Consider the following 14,360-nt stretch of genomic DNA (forward strand, 5'->3'; position numbering starts at 1 on the left):
GTTACACCGAATTGTAACTAGTTAATAGAAACAGTTAATAATTTAATATTTATTTTACAAAACATCTGTTTCAAGCGTTGTGAAGTGTATTGGTTAGTTTATTAGTATACAAGTATGTAATCTAGAATAATTGAGTCAGTAATAAATCATACCCAAATCGAAACGGTTGTTTTAATAACATCTCCTCCGTTAGAGTTATTCTCTTAGATACATACTAATTTATAATACATAATTTGTAATATTTTTTGTTATGCTCTTTTCTTTAACAATATTGATCTTTAGGGCTATAAATAAAAGTTTTTTTTTAATAGTCTATTAAAATTATGTGATTAATTATTGTAAACAATAATTTGATTTTTACATGAAAACTCTCTGAAAAATATGTCAATATTATGTAAAACTTTTTATAAATAATATACACTTTGAACACGAGCGTAAGATACATTCAAAAATTATCAACCATATTAGAGAAGGTGTAAAAGTTTAAAATATCCTTAGAAATTCCGCTAGGTAAGTGAAATTACGTAGCTGGGATCATAACTCATACTCATAATCATAAACATCCTATAAATAACGTACTGCCTCAAGTGTCTGTACAAAATACTTTAAATTTTCTTGCTTACGATGAAAATACTTTTCCCTATACTTTTTGAGAGTTTAAACCATGCAAACAGTTCATATTATAATAAACCTACATTTGAATAAGCGAGGAGGATTTTGAGCGATCAGATTTAGATGAAATTTCAATTCGAAAAAATGAGGAGAACGAGTTAACAGATTTTGATGAATTTTTATCACACATTGATAATTTAAAACAGTTATGAAGACACATTTTTTATTCCGATTTATGTCAGGTCCAAAGGCAATAAAAATAGTTTATTAAAGACTAGCTGCTCCGCGCGGTTTCACCCCCGTGGCTCCACTCCTGTTGGTTGTAGCGTGATGATATATAGCCTATAACCTTCCTCGATAAATGGGCTATCTAACACCGAAAGAATGTTTCAAATCGGACCAGTAGTTCCCGAGATTAGCGCGTTCAAACAAACAAACAAACTCTTCAGCTTTATAATATTAGTATAGATTAAAGATTTATTGAATCAGTTATAGCTGTTACAGTACGGTGTAAGTGTCAGCCTGGTTATTCACATGTAAACGGGAGAGTGATATTGAAATTGTAAGGATTCCAAAGATGTAGAATCTTTTTGTTTGCTCGTTTGAGGTAGAATGTTGATTCAGTTGTTAGGTAAACTTGATAAAGGAGTTATTTTTTTGAACATTTGATTTGAAATCGAGTACTCCTAGGTAAGGTAAGTTCTGTATAGAATTGTTCTATTTCTGTTTTTAATCTATATGACAGCTACTTAAAAAGGCTGGTTGACTGGTTTATTTATATACTAAACACTAAACATGAGGGAAATGCATTATAGTCAACACTAGGTATGTAAATGGATAAAAATACAAACATGTTGATTTTACTATACTATCGTGGTTATTCTTAAAAAAGTAAAAAATAATATGAAAATAATCTATGAATAAAAGTTACGACCTGAACTTCGAATAAATAATTTGGATACTACAAAAGAAGATAAGACAATATAATTTCTAAAAATGCAGAACTAAGTGTTAGATACACAGTATTTAAATGCAATTTATATATTTTAAATAGAGACTCTATTTAAAATATATAAATAGCATTTAAATTCAAAATGCCAGGACGTGTCAGAGGACAATATAATGCAGAACCAAATAATTACACTCACAGTATTAAGATCCTCGTTTACACAATAAATAGCATCTAAATTCCACACGGAAACAGTTTAAATATTAGCACACTCTGGAACCCATTAGGCCACTCGTCACGCTAAAGCCTCGTTTACTGGAATGCTGGAACGTTCTCTAATGTTGCAGTACTAGTGCATTACGGTGCTTGTATCTTACAGTAAAGGACTCTGCCCACTTCAACGTATCATTCTATGACCGTAATAGAAAATTTCAATAAAAAAAAATGTATTGGACAAAAACGAGGAAGGATGATTTCGTCCGGTTTCTGAATTGAGTATTTGACTGAATGTCTCAAATCATGCTTGCTGATTAATTGTTTTCGTGTAAGGGCCGATTTTTCAATGCTTGGTTAAAACTTATCTGTCCAATAAAGTATTACACGATAATATTAAAATGTCACGTAAACAATGTAAAACAATGTTCAAATACGGGCCAATTAGAATACGTTTTTACATTATTCGACGAATAAGTTTTAACCAAGCATTGAAAAAACAGCCCTAAATGACATAAGATTTTTGAAACCCATAAAATCAATTATCAATTCAAAAACCGCAGAACCGTCAGGTGGCATGCAAAGAATATCAACAATAATTGTCCACTTAAATGGTTTTGTTACGTTATTGATACCAGAGCAGGCAGTAGAGCATATCAAACTCACACGTTTATGTATTCAACTAGACTTCGTTTAGAAACTTCAAAAAACAGAAAATTTACCTCAGCTTCGGAAAGCAGTTTCTACAGAGGAGAAACGGCAAGAAACTTCATAGTTGCTCTTTTAAAATCATAATTATGTAACATTTAATATATTTTAAAATTATATTCATGCCAGAATAACGTAATTTCGCTTTTCTGGCATTGCTTTTCGATCCCGACATGTTCCTATGTAACCGTACTAATATTATAAATGCGAAATTATCTCTGTCTGTTACTCAATCACGCCTAAACTACTGAACTAATTTTCATGAAATTTGGTATGGAGATATTTTGATATCCAAGAAAGGACTACTACTTTTTATCCCGGGAAAGTGGCGCAATCCCGGAAATCCCATGGGAACGGGAACTATGCGGGTTTTTCTTTGACTGCGCGGGAGAAGCCGCGGGCGGAAACCTAGTCGTCTATAATACTATAGTATTAACGTTGTAGTGGTTAAGAGTCCTTAATAATTAGTATATTTCTTTTCAACGATATCTGTACACTGTAAAAAGTTTTATGATGCAGCTTTCTTGTTCCACAATATTAAGGTTCGTTTTGTTTTTAACTGCCTTCAAAAATGAAGGTTTTCAATGAGACTGTATTTTTAATTGAGTTTTTACCTCAGAATGTTCAAGTGGGTGAACCGATTTTGATTACCTAATCTTTTTGTTATTGGAAAAGGTAACTTCCGGTTAGACCTATTAAAGTATGGTCTTGTTCAGAAAAAAATTTCTTAAAAAAAATTAACGACACAATATTTTATAAAAATATTGCATCTTTTTGTTGAGTATTGCTTTTAAAATGAAGGTGTATTATACTTGAAATCTTTTAGAAAATTTTAAAGCTCATAATTAATAATTTTAATAAAGGATGATAACGATGTGACATCAATATTACTATCTGCTGTACTGCGACAAAAGAACAGTCTTTCACATCATTAAGGCTTCATTATTTGACCAATTTTTATCATTTACTAGCTTACCGCCTGCGGCTTCACCCGCTTTGTCTAAAACCTAATAAATTATATACCAAAAGCTTCTTCTTGAATCACTCTATCTAAAAAAACCGCATCAAAATCCGTTGCGTAGTTTTAAAGATTTAAGCATACATAGGGAAATAGGGACAGAGAAAGAGACTTTGTTTTTTACTATGTAGTGAAGCCAGCCAGAAGTAGTCAGGATTACGAACAGAACAGAACAATATTCGTTAATTAATCTACCATACGACGTAAATTCCATCTGCTCGACAGCTGGTTCAACTATTAGCGGCAGTCTTGTAGTTTGTCCATAACGAGGTCTATACCTAGAAGAACATCTAGGTATTCAAGTGTTATTTAACACTAGCTGTGCTCCGCGGCTTTATCCACAGTGCTCCGCGCCTATTGGTCTTGGCGTGATGATATACCTATAGCCTTCCTCGACAAAAAGGCTATCTAACACCGAAAGAATGTTTTAAATCGGACAGTAGTTCCCGAGATTAGTGTGTTCAAACAAACAAACTCTTCAGCTTCAATTAGAACAAAGATTCTTACCATCGCCTGATGGTAAACGATCATCACTGCCCATGAATATTTGCAAAGGCCTATGCAAATGTCATGTCTGCTTTTTAAGAGGGACGGGATAAGGAAAGGATCAACAGGAATACAGGACTGGACTGGGAAGGATAAAAATCAATAGAAAAAAAAAACGACGTGTGGCACTCGGGCACTGCCGCGGTAAAGCTATTGCATGCTATGCCTTCAAGCCACACCTCCGACCGTCGGAGTGGGGAGCGCGAGGTTTTTTCGTTACGGAATTTCTCGATTCGGTCGCCGCGCTCAAGGCCCGCGATAGAAGCTATGCAATAGCCTAAAAAAAAGCACAAGACAATATTCTGCAGTTCGATTATTCGCTTATATTAATTTCAGCTAACGTATCACATAACGTATGTTTTTAACATATTACAACAACTTGATAGCGTTGATTTTGACCCACAGATTTAATTCCAACTTTGTACACTTATCAAGGATCGGTGACAATACAATTATTTCATAAATTTATGTTATTAAAGCGTTTTGATTGCAACGATTAATTTATCATCGAATCTAACATGAAATTAAAAACCTTTTGAAAACGCTTTTTATTTCCTAGTTTTAAATAATAGGCTTAACTTTATAACGGCCCCATCAGTTACAATTCTGTTTGGGTTATAATTGGTTTCGAGTTTCCGATAATTAATTCGAAAGTTGTTGAATTTGGGCTTGTTAAGGCCGTGTACGCGGTCCGTGCGCTGTTTGGCTCAAATATGTGATTTTTCAAACCAGATTGTCCATCAACCACTTATCTTACAAACATATGAATTACTAATAATTTTAGGAAATTTTATTGTCTATATAGTTAGTTAAGAGTTTTTTTCAATTAATACAGTATTTGTGAATACCATCAATATAACTAAGCCGATGATTACTTGATTTCACTTTTAGTGTCAATTTCGAAGCTAAAAATATCTGAAATTGCTGACAGATCTAACACACAATTTTTTTAACTAACTGCAAAAATCCTTATTAAAATAGTTAGTTAAAAGATTTTTTTATTTTGGACTCCTAACTTACGAAATTAAAATCCGAACAATGTGAATTTTTTTAGAAATTATAGTCGACAAAATGATTATTTTCACCAAGATATTTGACTTAGTTGAATATAATTTATACATATTGCAATAAAAGAACGTCTTACTTATAAGATAAAATTTAAAAAATCAACTAATGTACCTCTATTATTTTTCTACAATTTTTTTTAAAGTACTATAAAACACTGCGCGCGACCCGATTAAAATCAGTCGGCAGCGAGCCTTTCCAGAGAGAGGACATGTTGCTCGGCGCTTTCCTGTGGACCTATGCTGTTCATAGTAAAAGGATAGCGCAAGCCGCGATCTATCGTAATAGATCGCGGAGATTTTGACTTGCGTTAAATTGAATAAGCCCTCTTTATCATAGAATAAGGTTTTATTGAATTCAAAATAAAATTAATTATTTCGTAATGAGTTTGTAAATATTTCGTTTGTGACCGAAATGAGGAAGCTTCTATTGTAAATTTGGGTTAAATTGTAAATGGCTTTGATTGATATTTAAATCTGAGCAAAGATTTATAAATTTAAATTTTTAAAGGTTTAATTTGAATTTTGAACATACAATTTGGGATAAAGTCAGTTTGTTTCATTCTCTGTGTTGTAATTAAAATCAACTGTTGTTGTGCAGAATTTGTCCTTACTAATATTATAAATGCGAAAGTAACTCTGTCTGTCTGTCTGTTACTCAATCACGCCTAAACTACTGAACCAATTTGCATGAAATTTGGTATGGAGATATTTTAATACCCGAGAAAGGACATAGGCTACCTTTTATTGCGAAATATGTACCACGGGCGAAGCCGGGGCGGACCACTAGTTTCTTATAATATATTTTTCATCTTATATTAATGTTAAACGAATACGCTAAAACATTTGAAATGTTTAATTTAATACCTTTATTCAAATCTCGATCCCACATAGTAAAAAACTTCATTTCGATTCAATAAAAACTGAGGGAAAACAAAAATAGAGAAGAATAATATTTGGACCTACGCAACGTATGGAATTCTAATGGGGCCTCTTCACTATGCGTAGTGTTTGGCGAGTCTCTACTCGCAATCACGATAGTGTAGGCTGTATAGGGCCAAATGTCTTTGATCGGCCGTCATTATAGATGTTTATTCATAATCGCCGTAATGGCGGCCAACATTGTCGATCATTTGTTGGGCCAACGCTGTCTATTGTGAAGAGGACCTATAAAGGTTAACAGACTATGAAAATACAGACTTCGCCTGAAATGATTTCATCTAGATTCCTTGGGCATAGCAACCGAAAAGGGTTGTGTTGATTTTGTTTATTATAATAACATTATTATATACATATGGCCAAACAATTATTATAAAAATAAAAATATTTATTAACTAGAAACTTTTCCCGTTTGTTGATAAAGGATAAAATAATACCCATGTTATGTATTTTTTTAAAACCTTCGGATTTTTTTTATTTAAATTGTAACAACAATGAATAAACAAATCTCTCCTTGTGTGATGAATAAATAATGTTAATCGATTAAGTAAGTTGATATTTAGTTAAATAAGGAATTAGAATGCTTTATAAATGAGAAATAAAAAAAAATCGATCACGAATCAGGATTCGAACCTGCGTCTTTTCGCCAGACTAGGGCAACGCCTAGCCACGTCCACCCGCAATCTTCCATAGATTTAAGTAACGCCTTTCCCGCCAAAAAAGAAACCATCTTGCAATCAAGACAAGAATGAAAGGTAAATAAACCGTCCCACAAAGGGTAAAAGCTTAACTAGGCGGTAAACATATCAGGCAACGAAGCGCGAAATACCCTCATTATCATGAACCTCAAATTTACTTTACCTGAAAAAAATAATCGGGGATTAAACCTGGCAGGCTTAGAGAGATAATATTCAATGTCATCAGGTAGAATGGTTTGGCATAATTTTACTGAAATAGCTTAATAATTTTTCAGTTTATGTATCGATTATGCATGCTATTCCTTCTTACGCAATACGTAATTTATAAGTATACCTAATTTACTATTTACTAATACCATTACATAAGAAAATCTTCGTCTTATCAACTCGCTCGTGACATAGGTCACTGACACATTTATCTAACAGATTAATCGTGGTGACTGGTGGTATATATGTTACAGTCAAAACCCTGAACCAGTCAATAACGTTATTGACCGGTAAAATCAGTTAATAAGGATATTGACTAAGGGCGTCGGTTAATATCCTTATTAACTGATTTTATCTGATTAAACCAGTTAATAACGTTATTGACTAAGGGCATCGGTCAATATCCTTATTAACTGATTTTAAGTCGAGACATCTAGTCAATATAGGTTTTAACCGACGTGCCCAGTCAAAACTCATAAAACGTTAAGGACGTTCCATCAAGTCCGGAGGTAAGGTCTCGACATAATTTACAAAACGAGCCCAAACTCGGCACACCTAGTTCTACTCGTATAATAGATCCAGTAGCAGTCTTCGAAGTACACCTGCAGGTCACTCCATCAAATCAGAAACTAACGCAATCCCGGAAATCCCACGGGAACGGGAACTATGCTGTTTTTCTTTGACTGCGCGGGCGAAGCTGCGGGCGGAAACCTAGTTGTTTTTATATTTTTTTTGGTTTTTTATGGCATTCAAATGCTTTATAAATATAAATTTATAAAGAATAGAAAAAATTCGATCACGAGGCGGGACTCGAACCCGCATCCTTCGCGCCATTCCGGGGCGGATGCCTTACCAACTCAGCCACTCGTGACCCGCCCGAGTAATCGAATTTATTCTATCCTTTCAGTTTTATGTGTCTTAAGGGACACACCGCGCGCCATCTATTGAGATGATTTAACAACCATCTCAACCAATATGAAGCACTTTACAGTGAATACAATATTGTAACGATGGAACACGACCTTTTCTTGAATTTATATTTTTTGGTTTTTTATGGCATTCAAATGCTTTATAAATATAAATTTATAAAGAATAGAAAAAATTCGATCACGAGGCGGGACTCGAACCCGCATCCTTCGCGCCATTCCGGGGCGGATGCCTTACCAACTCAGCCACTCGTGACCCGCCCGAGTAATCGAATTTATTCTATCCTTTCAGTTTTATGTGTCTTAAGGGACACACCGCGCGCCATCTATTGAGATGATTTAACAACCATCTCAACCAATATGAAGCACTTTACAGTGAATACAATATTGTAACGATGGAACACGACCTTTTCTTGAATTTATATTTTTTTTTTTTTTTTTGGTTTTTTATGGCATTCAAATGCTTTATAAATATAAATTTATAAAGAATAGAAAAAAATGGCGGAATGGCCGGAATGGCGCGAAGGATGCGGGTTCGAGTCCCGCCTCGTGATCGAATTTTTTCTATTCTTTATAAATTTAAACCTAGTTGTTATTAAAACACAATTGCCATCTTCAAAAATATTTTGGGGCACGTATTCTCGCGCGGTTGCAATTTACAAACAATACCCCGAATTAATTAATAAAACATAAAAGTCTTAAATATTGCACTTTAAAAAGTTTTATGAACCTTTTTAAATGATTTTCTAGCATAATTTCACTAACGTCCTTAACTTTTTATGAGTTTTGACTGGGCACGTCGGTTAAAACCTATATTGACTAGATGTCTCGACTTAAAATCAGTTAATAAGGATATTGACCGATGTCCTTAGTCAATAACGTTATTAACTGGTTTAATCAGATAAAATCAGTTAATAAGGATATTAACCGACGCCCTTAGTCAATATCCTTATTTACTGATTTTACCGGTCAATAACGTTATTGACTGGTTCAGGGTTTTGACTGTAACATATACAATGTGATTACTGAATTTAATAATAATAATTAAATAACAAATGATAATTATTTTCTAAAGTAAAGTGAAAACATAACACGTGGTTACATAATATTATTATGTTATATTTTATTTAAATATGAGTTGTTTTCTTTTCTCTTATTGAATCCGCTATGTACCTACCATTTTTATGATAGTTATGTTTTTAATACATTTCTATAGATTCCAACTTTAGTGGTAGACTAGACTTTAGTGGTAGCCTTTATCAGGCAAACATCACGTACAATTCCAACGGTGAAATATAGAACATGTATTAGAGCTAGCGCGCAAGAGCAACTTTTGTCTCCGCAACTATTTTTAACCGACTTCAAAAAAAAGGAGGAGGTTATCAATTCGGCCAGTATGTTTTTTTTTTATGTATGTACACCGATTACTCCGAGGTTTCTGAACCGATTTACGTGATTCTTTTTTTGTTCGATGCGGGATGGTGTCGAATTGGTCCCATAAAAATTTTATTCGGATAGGCCCAGTAGTTTTTATTTTATGAGCATTTTTGTCTGTAGGTATTTGTAAATTTTGCAAGTGCAAGTTTGAAGTCGGTTGTTTTTAACGCAGTTATCACTTGTGTCTCTCCCATCAACTCTATGGGTTAGTAAGAAAGTGCGCGCACGTAGCGACGCAACTTCCTATAGGGCTATAGAAGTTGGGAGAGACAAAATAGTTGCGGAGACAAAAGTTGCTCTTGCGCGCTAGCTCTGCATTACTAAATCGGCACGTTCATTTTCATCGAATTCAATCATCTCAAAAAATAATAATAAGCTTGGCATACTTGCCATATTATCTGCAGCGCCTTAAACAGTATCATCCATACTAATATTATAAATGCGAAAGTAACTCTGTCTGTCTGTTACTCAATCATGCTTAAACTACTGAACCAATTTGCATGAAATTTGGTATGGAGATATTTTGATACCCGAGAAAGGACATCTACTTTTATTGAGCTACCTTTTATTGAGAAATATGTACCACGGGCGAAGCCGGGGCGGACCACTCGTACAATATACATTAATTATTTGTTAGATTGCTGTGATGTGACTAAAACTTGCAATATCTACGCCTAGAACAACACATTGTCATTATTTTTGTTACATTAATTCTATGCTCGATTATCCTATGCAGCCTTTATTACACCAAACGTCCAACACAGCATTTTTCAACAACTTCGATCTGAGATTCTAATCGAGGTGTAGCCAGAATTTTAAGTAGGTGCAGGATCTTATACATTTTGCTTGGGTTGCATTTGCTTGAGAGATTTTTGGAGATAATGTCTATGTAGATTTTGCTGAAATTACTTTTATTTAACTTTAAGCTCTATGGAAAATATATGAATATTATATATATACATACTATAGTAGAGCCATTTTAATAGACAACATTTGACAGTTCAACAAAATTCAACAACGTAACCTAGTAACGTCGACATAGAATAACATGATATTTCGTTTTGTTAGAACTGCACATTTGCTTAACTTTTTTCAATTATGATTACATATTTATAATAATAATGACCGATACAAGTAATTTTAAGGTTTCATTTTACTGATAAACCATACTAAACATAATAAACAATTTCTGAATTGAAGAACTGACGTCGCTACAATTTTGTGTCATTATACCTTTTTTCTTTTTAAATACCAGGGGCCTTAGCCAAACGGCAAAACGCCAAGGAATAGAATACGCTATCGATAGAAATTGACATAAGCGTATGATGTTTTGCATAAGGATTCGGTCACCCTACCAACGACAACGACGACCACGAACAAAATTTTCATCCAGTCGCAATTAAATAAAATTGTGCAAAACACAATTAAAAATGAAATTTAAGAATCTCCTGTCGTATTGGTGTTTGGAAAAAAAAATTTTGAGATCAATGGATAAACAAACAGGTTTTTCATAGAAACGGTGGCTCCTAGAAAAAATGTATTTAACCTTTTTTATAGATAATTAGATTATATACAATTTTGGTTCAGGTGATTGTATGATAAACTTACCGTCTCGGCGAAAATCGCAAAAAACCCTATTTCTTTTTATTAATTGACCTCGAATTTTTTTATTCCTGAGTACCAGAATGACGGGAGATTTTAATATTGATTTTGAACAAATTTCGGCATGATTGGAACTTTGGTCGTGGTCGTCTGCGTCGTTGGTAGTGTGATCGAACCATTACCAAAATGTCATGAGCTTATGTCAATAATTAGCGTTAGCAGTTTCTATTCCATGGCGTTACGTACGTTTGTCTAAGGCCCCAGAGACGTTACTCTAAAAATCGAAATCTGACATCTAGAATCGAATGCATTGATTACTTGTGAATAAAAATCATCATAAATTATACCCGGCGCGGCCTAAGATGATCCCTATGACACTGACAGTTATTCTCAAGAGACAAACTTGTAATGGCGTCACCATTAAATTAGAAACGTATTGGAGGCGTCTAAAAATGGCATTTATTAATTTTTACGTAGCTTTATCCTATTACAATGATATTCCGTTGGAATTATAACAATTCTTATCATTTATGAGAAATTATATCAATCTGACTTTACGTTTACGTCCTTCAAAACTTACATCGTTGGCATTTATCGACTAGTGCGGAAAGTATCGATAAACAAATTTCGATAATGGAAACGAGTTCACATTTTTTCCATGCTTAAGCTATAGTTCATTCACTATTGAATGGAACAGAAGATCGCAGCATACTTAATTAATAATTACCGTTCGCGTTAATTTACTTACCTACGATAATATAAGTTTTTTAGAAAAATTAAATGGGGGATTCCATTTTCATGATAAAATAATATACACTGTTAAACGGGTTAAAAATTACGAGAAAATGATAAGGTGTATTTTCATGTTTTGGAAAACTTTCGTTTTACTTACCGTTTCGTTTACATAATAGACGTTAAAAATTCATTTTATAATATTTGTAAAAACATGTTTACCGAGGTGGCTGAATGCAAACCACGCCTTTGCCTATAAAATAGTAAAGTATCGACACGATCCATCATACGAGCAATCACTAAGACGAACTGTCATAGGGATCATCTTAGGCCGCGCCGGGTATAATAAATTCGATTGACAAATGTTTCAAATCCGTATCGATTAATTCACTTTAATCGATGTTTTTAAGCAGGTTACCTCTCTTCGAAGATAAAATTGATAGACGTCAAATGTTGCCTATTAAATTGGCTCGACTATAGCTGTGTTAGCGACTTCTATACGCGTGGAAACCTATAATAGAAAGTGTTAGAAAGTGTACTCAAATCGGTAACATCCTTCATTAATGCTCTGCTCCTATTTGTCGCATTGTTACAGTCAAATCCCCAAAACACAATCTCTCCGCGGAAGGACTGGTTTATCTTAGGTTTAGCAAAAGCCATCGGGAAATCCTCGAAATACATCTGGATTTCACCCTTGTCTGAAGTCAGCAGCAGTCTCGGGCGTAGGCAAACGCAGCATAGGCATCGCACGCGCATAAGACGCCTCAGCTGGACAACGACTTGCGAAAATTGTTTATACATTTATTTGGGCTTTGACAAAGTCATTATGCCAGATCTGACGATTCAAGCAAGACAAGACAAGAAGACAAGCTTCGGGGTTTGACTATAACAGCAACATAATATTACACAGCTTTTAACCTCATGATGAGGATTAGTATCTGAGAACGAAATAATAAAAGTCATGAGCTGCATATTTTTATAGTGTTAATTGAGTTTGTCTATTTTCTATGGCACATTTATCGTTTATAATTCCATTAAACTCAGTATATCGCATAGATCATAGAATAACAAACTATAGGTCAAAGTGAAATGGATAAAGCGATCATAGTAATTAAAAGATAACAGAAAAAAACATTTATTGTATAGGTCTCTACACCCTAAAATTTGTAACGCAGAAAGATATTTTTTTAAGAACCCTACTATATTTTCCTAAGCCAAAAGCTTGTGTCACTCAATTGTTTTATTTATGGCGTGACTACTAGCTTAAAGCTCTTACAAATTAATTGCATAACATAAATTTAATTATAGTTAACCTATTATATATTATTTGTAACAGAGACCATCACAGGCAACGATGGTTACCCACTGTATCAGCGTCGATCGCCCAATGATAATGGTAGAATTATTATCACAACTAAAGTGAAGTGGGAGTCGAGCATGCTTCGGCACGAATTGGGCCACGCTCTCACCGGGGAAGGTACCACACCCTCACAGAATATCGGCGCCATAGTGACAGTTTACTGTCGCGTTCCGTACGGTGAGTGAGGGGTCCGGAGGCCCACATCCCTTCCCATCCCCTACCCATCCTCTCCTTCCCTATCCTCATTCCCTCCCATCCTCGCCCCTTCTACCTAACTTCTTCCAAATCCATTACCAGTAGGCAACACCCGTAACCCAGTTACGGTAGTCTATGGGCGGCGCACTTAGCTTACCATCAGGCAAGGCGTCGGCTCGTTTGCCTTCTTCTACCATAAAAAAAAAAAAAGTGAAACGAAACGATGGCGTAGTCGATAACAGTTAAAGAATGAAAAAAGTTAATCCATGCTGCACACCTTATTAAAATTCAATCATTTTTCTCTGAGACGTGTTTGAAGTAATAAATTAAAATACTATTACATATCAATCCATATAAATATTTAATTTGTATCATTTTATTACGTTCATCAAAGCCTTAATTAGTTCAGCTAAAAGGTAACACAACATTCATTGACAGGGCGGTACAAAGTTCGCCGGGACAGCTAGTATAATATTTAAAATGTATGTAATATGTAATCTCTAAAAATCCGAATAAATTTAAATGACTAGGTAAAGAAATAAATAAAATATTGTTCAATAAAGTGTTAACCCATTGAGATAATATTTAAATAATTATTATTATAAACATAATTTACCTGTTCCTAAATAATATTATGCTATGAATATGATGTAAGCTGTTGTAAATGACAGTTAATTATGACTTAACCACACTCAATCAGCCGGGGATTGAAAAGGGGCAATTGATGTCGAGATATTTCCAATATTACAAACAATTATAGCAATTATTCTAATATATTATGTTATCCATACTAATATTATAAAGAGGAAAGGTTTGTATGTATGTGTGTATGTATGTTTTCACGCATAAACTACTGCACCGATTACAATGAAATTTAGCACACATATAGAGGGTAACTTGGATTAACACATAGGATAGGTTTTATCCCGGAAATCCCACGGGAATGGGAACTATGCGGGTTTTCCTTTGAAAACGCGGGCGAAATAGATAGATAGGGCCAATGACTTATTATACTAGTAGACGCGGCATACGCCAACATCATTGCACTAAAAAACAGCGTAATTAATACATACCTACTTACTAACGCATTATCACCAATACAGTTGTTCTCTCTTTCACTCTCACGCACGAGACATAATAGATGTCTCACTCAT

The 14,360-nt window shown here is 34.2% G+C and overlaps 2 non-coding genes across 2 annotated transcripts; both read right to left on the minus strand.

The window, feature by feature from the left end:
• Positions 1-7,749: 7,749 nt before the first annotated feature.
• Trnas-gga lies at positions 7,750-7,825 on the minus strand. The gene has a single exon. It is a non-coding gene; the product is annotated as a tRNA-Ser (tRNA).
• Positions 7,826-8,060: 235 nt separating this feature from the next.
• Positions 8,061-8,136, minus strand: Trnas-gga. Its single transcript has one exon. It is a non-coding gene; the product is annotated as a tRNA-Ser (tRNA).
• Between the last annotated feature and the right edge of the window lie 6,224 nt (positions 8,137-14,360).

The sequence above is a fragment of the Colias croceus genome, chromosome 20 (genome assembly GCF_905220415.1).
Source record: "Colias croceus chromosome 20, ilColCroc2.1".
NCBI lineage: Eukaryota > Metazoa > Arthropoda > Insecta > Lepidoptera > Pieridae > Colias > Colias croceus.